Raw genomic sequence first — 6,026 nt, forward strand, 5'->3', positions numbered from 1 at the left:
AAGGAACTTACAAAAGAGGTGCCAAAACTAATACAGGAGTTTAGCAAGGATATGTTAATATGCAAAAATTAATTCTATATATACTAGCAATGACCATTTAGAATTTGAAATCAACAAAAATGCCATCTACAATGGCATCAGAAATATGAAAGACTTAGGGATAGATTTGACAAAAGATATATAAGATCTGTACACTGAAAATTAAAAAACACTGTTGAGAAAAGTTAAAGATGACTTAAATGGAGAGGTATACCATACTCATGGATGAGAGGACTCAAGATTGTTGTCAGGGGCACCTGAATGGCTCAGTCAGTTGAGCGTCCAACTTCAGGTCATTGTTCTTGAGTCAAGCCCCCCATGGGGCTCGCTGCTGTCAGCCTGTCAGCGCAGAGTCCACTTTGGATCTTCTGTCCCCCTCTTCTGCCCCTCCCTTGCTTGCACTTTCCCAAAAATAAATATTTTTTAAAAAAGATTGTTATCAGTTCTCCCCAAATTAAGTCTACAGATTCAATGCAATTCCAACCAAATCCCAGTAGGCTTTTATTTTTATATTTTAGAGAGCATGCAAGAGGAGGAGAGGGCAGAGGGAGGGAGGGAGAAAGGGGGGGAGAGAGAGAGAGAGAGGGAGAGAGAGAGAGAGAGAGAGGGAGAATCTTAAGCAGGCTCCACACTCAGCACAGAGCCTGATTTGGGGCTTGATCTCATGACCCTGGGATCATGACCTGAGCCAAAATCAAGGGTCCAACGCTCAACGGCCTGAGCCATCCAGGCACCCTCCAGCCAGTAGGGTTTTAAAAAAATACAAATTAGGGGCTCCAGTCATGATCTGTTCAAGCCCCGCATTGTGCTCTCTGCTGTCAGTACAGAGGTCACTTCAGATCTTCTGTCTCCCTCTCTCTCTGCCCCTCTCCCATGTATGCAAGCACGCTCTCTGAAAAATAAACATTAGAAAAAATACAAAATTAGCTGACACTAAAATTTACATGGAAATGCAAAGACTGAACAGCTGAAACAATTTTGAAAAAGAACAAAGTTGCATGACTTATAGTACCCTATTTCAAAACTTATTAAAAAGCTACAGTAATCCGGACAGTGTAGGATTGAGTACAGAAACAGACCTACACATACGGTTAACTGATTTTTACAAAGGTGTCAAACCAATTAGATGGATAATCTTTTTCAACAAATGAAGATGGAACAACTGGAGAGCCATATGCAGTAAATAAGCAAACTTTGACTCTTACACCATACGCAAAAAATTAACTAAAAAATGAATCCTAGATCTAACTGTAAGAGCTAAGACTCTTAAACTTCCAGATGAAAACAGAGGGGAAAATCTTTAACACTTTTAAGTTAGGCAAAGATTTTTAAAATAGGACACAGAAAGCACAAAGCATAAAAGAAAGCAAATGGACATGCTAGACTTCATCAAAATGAAAACCTTGTGTTCTTTACACACCATTGGCTGGTTGTTGAGACCAGACTATAGGGGAGAATGGTAGAATCAGGGAGACTAATTAGGAGGCTACCGTGATTGTCAGCCGGCAATGATAGCATCAGTGGAGGTGGTAAGAAATGGTCAGATTCCTGTCACATCTCAAAGGTGGAGAATGTAGGATTTGCTGATGGATTTTAAGTGGGATGATAGAGAAAGAGGAGTCCAGGATCACTCCAAGGATTTGCTGAGATTGGGAAGAGCAGGTGTGGAGGAGGAAAGGCTATGTTCTGAGAAGCCTATTTATTAGATAGCCAAGTGTAGAAGTTCGGGGACGCTGCAGGATACAAGGTCTGGAGCTCAGAAAAGTAAGGCTGGAGAAACTCATTTGGAAGTCACCAGGAAGTTTCTTGCCTTACAGTCTGTTGTTTTCTCTATTAAATGAGAACAATAGTAGTACCTCCTTTTTAATGAGTATATTAAGGATAAAAATTAACGAATAGAGTAAGCACAGAACACGTATTTAATTCTTGACAACTTCTTGTTTTTACATTGACGTTTATTCATTCCATGGACAAAACATGTACATGGCACAGCGATTCTGAGCGTGGTCTCTGCCGTGGACTCGTGGATTCAGGCCCTTCCCTCGTTAGTTACCTGGGTGATGCATCCCTCAGTTTTCTGATCTGTAAAAAGGGCATAACTACAAACCTACACACAGGGTTGTTGCGGAAACTAGTTGAGATAATCGAGCATAATCTGAGTAAGTGCTCGGCAAAGTTACTTATCTATTAGCGGGAAATGAACAAATAATGCATTCATCTTCTGAGTAAATCGATCGCGTCTTCCTTGCTGAGAAACCCTCCCAAAGGGCCACGCCCCCAGAAGAGCTCGCAGAGCGCCTCTCCACACCCATCGGAGCACCCGGCGCTGCTCCTCGGTCGGCCCGCCGCGGTCGGAGCCGAGCCCCGACGCAGCTCACCGCGTCATTTCCCGACTTTGGATGTCTGACTGAGCTCCAGCGGGGATAGCGAGTCGGCTTCATTTGCGAGCCCAGTGCCGAGTCCCAGACGTTCAGCGAGTGCGGAACACGGGCGGAAGGCTGCTCTCTTCCCGGCAAGAAGGCAGCGACTCCGCACGCGCTTAGAACTCAGAGCCTGACGCGCCTCCCGGCGCTTGAGGGCAGACGGACTACAACTCCCAGAGGTCTGCGCGGGCGCGTTGCCGCAGTGGTCGGGCGCGGCCGCCAAGGGCGAGGCCTATAAAAGCCCTCTCCCAACGTTCCGACGTCCCTTTTCCCAGCCGCCGTGCAGGTGTCGCTTCGTGCGCCGCTGTCTCAGATCTGCTGCAAGTCACGCGCATTCTTCCACTTACCCTACCGTAGCTTGGCCGCCACCGGCCCTTCACTCGCCCGGGCTGCCTCCCGAGGCTGAGGGATGTTGAGCGCGGCTCTCAGTTGCCGGGCCTCCCGGCCTGCTGGGACCGAGGTCCAGAAGGCCTGGTCGGTCGCATGCGCGATGAGAGGGGCCGGACCCCGAGAGGGCCGCTCCTGCTCCCGCCTCGGCCCGCGCTGTGACGGGTGAGTAACGCGGCCAGGCAGCGGGGTGCAGGGCAGCCTTGGGCCTGTAGTGGCCTAACTAGGGAGACGCCGCGTGGTGGTGTCAGCGGGATCGGAAACTGAATCGGCCCATTACAGCTACTTATTGGGCGACCTTGGGGAAGTGACTTTACCTGTTATCTGGCTGCAGGACATGTTAAGGAATTCATGCAGGTGGATAAAAAGGGATTTTTGGAGCTCGAGTCCTTTAGAACCTATTTTAAATTCCAGTTCTGTGGCTTTTCTACACTGATTGGCGACTTTCAGTAAATAGCTTAATTTAAACCTGTCCGTAAAACGGATGATAAAATGGTCCTGTAAAGATTAAATGAGACAAAACACTGGTACATAACAAAAATGAAGAAGTTGGGACCTGGTAGTAAGGTATCTGTTCTCTTATTTGGTCTCCAGCATGCTCAGTAGGTGAATTTCAGTTATGCAATAGTGCACAGGATTTAGGGGAGTCTGAGGGTTGGACAGCATTTGTGGCGGTCCTGAGACCTAAATTGCCCTGTGGCCCTTATCGAAGCTGCAGCTGCTTCCACATAGCTGCTGTGGTCAAAAAGGAGCCCAGAGTGACAGTTTTCCTTGACGGTCGCCGTTCTGTTTGCTGTAACTGATCTGCAACATATCAGGAAAAGACAATTCCCATGGTACCTGCCATTTCTCCGGTATAGGTGGAATCCTTTATTACAATAGACAGGTTTCCAGAGGCCAACAGAAATGCTCTGTTGATGGGTCTTGCATAGAGTTGCTAGAATAAGACTTCTGAGAAATAGATTGCTGAGATGAAGAACAAGTATGGAGTGGCAGGCAGTGGGAATGGGTTGGACATGTGTTGGGAAAATCTAGTGGCAAGTGGCACAGATCTTAACAGTGCTCTGGGTCACTGCCCTGAAAAGCTTAAGGCATAAGTACCAGGGTCAAAAGCCAGTCAAACATTTTGATTCTCAAGACCAGAAGAAGGGAACAATGTCATTCAGGACAACTGTGTTCTCGTCTTAGTTGTGCCAGATGAAGATTCCAGGATGACTCTGAGGTTGAGCTTTCTGGTGAGGATTCTGTGGTCAGGACTGTGATGGAACACAACCATCTCAGGACCCGGTAGGTTTCTGGGAACTGCCTGGTGGGTCAGTACAGCATGTTTCCAAGGGCTGTGGCCGGTTGTGGCCATGGGATCTCCAACTGCATGCGAGAGCAACCTGGAGAGACTTTGACAGCACAGGTCAGCATAATACCTGCAGCTGCCACTCGCCTTTCCTATAAACGGCTTGGGACCTGGGCTGGAAGCCTTCTAAGTGAGTCCGGGTGTTTTCCATAAACTACCACGTGGATGGTAGATGGGTGTTTCGATCAACTTTTTCGTTTAGAGCTTTCACCCTTTTTTCTGCAGGTTGCCCCCAAGTGTCCTGGAAGTATCTGCTACTGAAGAATCTGAAGTTACCAGGTTGTTGCTGTGCTTTAGATAAGGTAAAGTTAGATGCTGAAGACATCCTGACCCTCCGGTTCCCTTTCCCATCGGATCTGAACACTGGTCTTGGTGGTCGTAAAAGGAGGAAAAAGAACACTGAAACTAGCCTCCCAGTGCTTATCGTCTGGTATATAGCTTGGAGGCTAGTTTCAAACAAGATTTGAATTCTCTTTGATCTCCTCCTCCCCTGTAAAATGGGATAATCTTAGGCCTAAAGGGAGGATGTAGGTGAAGGTCTGGGCAGTTGTAGTGATGGCTGACTTAATACTTCTGAATTTGATCAACATGAATGTCCTTCTTGCCTCTTGGTTGAGTGTGTCCTGTTTTTGTTTTTTTAAAGATCTGTTACCAGTAAAGCTGTCCTTATCTGTGATTATGGATCTATAGTTGGGTAAGTTGGCTACCTAAACTTCACTGTAGCTTCCTTACAGCGCCAAGCGGTGGAGTGTTGTAAACCCTAAGTAGTGTAGTGAATCATGAGGCAGCTTAGGCCTGTATGAAAGAAAGTCTTAGCTTTTTAATACTACATCGCTTATACCTGTTAGCTGTTCATGGCCAGAAGAGAAAAATGTTTGGTGTGATTTGGTCTGTTAGATTTGCCTATCCTGTTGGAAGGCTAGAAAGAGCACAACGTGCTGTGAGTAGAAAGTACCAGATGCCAAAGCCCTGCACCTTCAGCAGCAAAGGCTGATTGCTTTGAATGTGCAGTCGTGGTTTGAGCTCCTGCTCTGAGGTTTGGGGAAACCTCAAACCATGGGATCATACTGGCCCCTTTCCTGAAGTGTGGGAGATGGGTTGGGCAGAAACAAGTAGTTCATCTAGTTCAGGGTATGTTTTGTTAGGCTGACTGGTCCAGGATGAAACCTAATCTGAGTGGACATCTATGGATGATAAATGCGGATATGGGACTGAGACCAGTTTGGGAAAAATGTCTGGGTGGCATTAATTAATTGGGGGAATATTAACACACTGGCATACACTTCCTTTTCAGGAGACAGACCTTATGGAAGAGGCAAGCTAAAAGACAACAGGTTATTTTCGGTGGAAAACCATGACCTCTGTATTTCTGCTAATGCTGGCATGTGGTATGTAAGTGACCAATAAAAGACTTAAAGTATGCTTGTGTCCATATTCTTAATGTCCTTCAAGCTGCTGGTTATTCCCCATTACAGTGTTAAACTCTTTATTTTTATTTTTTATCCTTTTTTTAATTAAAGGATAATATGATGAGTTCTGTAACTTCCCATTTATATAAATGTCTCCTTCAGTAAGCCTGAAAATTCAGGCTGAGCCTAAGACTGGTGTTCCTTAAAAAAATTTTATTAGAGGGAGAGAATCTTAGGCTCCACGGAGCCCAGTGCAGGGCTCAGGGCTTGATCCCATGAGTCAAAACCAAGAGTTAGACTTTCAAACCAAAACCAACTGAGCCACTAACAGAAAAGTAGGAATAAAATGGGAGATTTTTAGTATAAAACCAGACTTCCACATGGGTGCTGGAGATCTGTGTAAGAGGACTCACATCT

At 46.0% G+C, this 6,026-nt stretch overlaps 1 long non-coding RNA gene and 4 other non-coding genes across 5 annotated transcripts; all 5 read left to right on the plus strand.

Annotated features, from left to right (window-relative positions):
• The first annotated feature begins 2,691 nt into the window (after positions 1-2,691).
• Positions 2,692-5,622, plus strand: LOC109256793 (uncharacterized). Its single transcript, XR_002075778.2, has 5 exons — positions 2,692-3,014; positions 4,038-4,136; positions 4,426-4,502; positions 4,844-4,894; positions 5,495-5,622. It is a non-coding gene; the product is annotated as an uncharacterized LOC109256793 (long non-coding RNA).
• On the plus strand, positions 3,545-3,679 carry LOC128776006 (small nucleolar RNA SNORA16B/SNORA16A family). Its single transcript, XR_008420982.1, has one exon. It is a non-coding gene; the product is annotated as a small nucleolar RNA SNORA16B/SNORA16A family (small nucleolar RNA).
• LOC128776015 (small nucleolar RNA SNORA44) lies at positions 4,170-4,300 on the plus strand. Its single transcript, XR_008420991.1, has one exon. It is a non-coding gene; the product is annotated as a small nucleolar RNA SNORA44 (small nucleolar RNA).
• Positions 4,530-4,662, plus strand: LOC128776017 (small nucleolar RNA SNORA61). The gene has a single exon (XR_008420992.1). It is a non-coding gene; the product is annotated as a small nucleolar RNA SNORA61 (small nucleolar RNA).
• Positions 5,350-5,423, plus strand: LOC128776023 (small nucleolar RNA SNORD99). Its single transcript, XR_008420998.1, has one exon. It is a non-coding gene; the product is annotated as a small nucleolar RNA SNORD99 (small nucleolar RNA).
• Positions 5,623-6,026: the final 404 nt, after the last annotated feature.

This window comes from Panthera pardus, unplaced genomic scaffold, assembly GCF_024362965.1.
Source record: "Panthera pardus isolate Hobbes unplaced genomic scaffold, ASM2436296v1 HiC_scaffold_11, whole genome shotgun sequence".
Classification (NCBI taxonomy): Eukaryota; Metazoa; Chordata; class Mammalia; order Carnivora; family Felidae; genus Panthera; species Panthera pardus.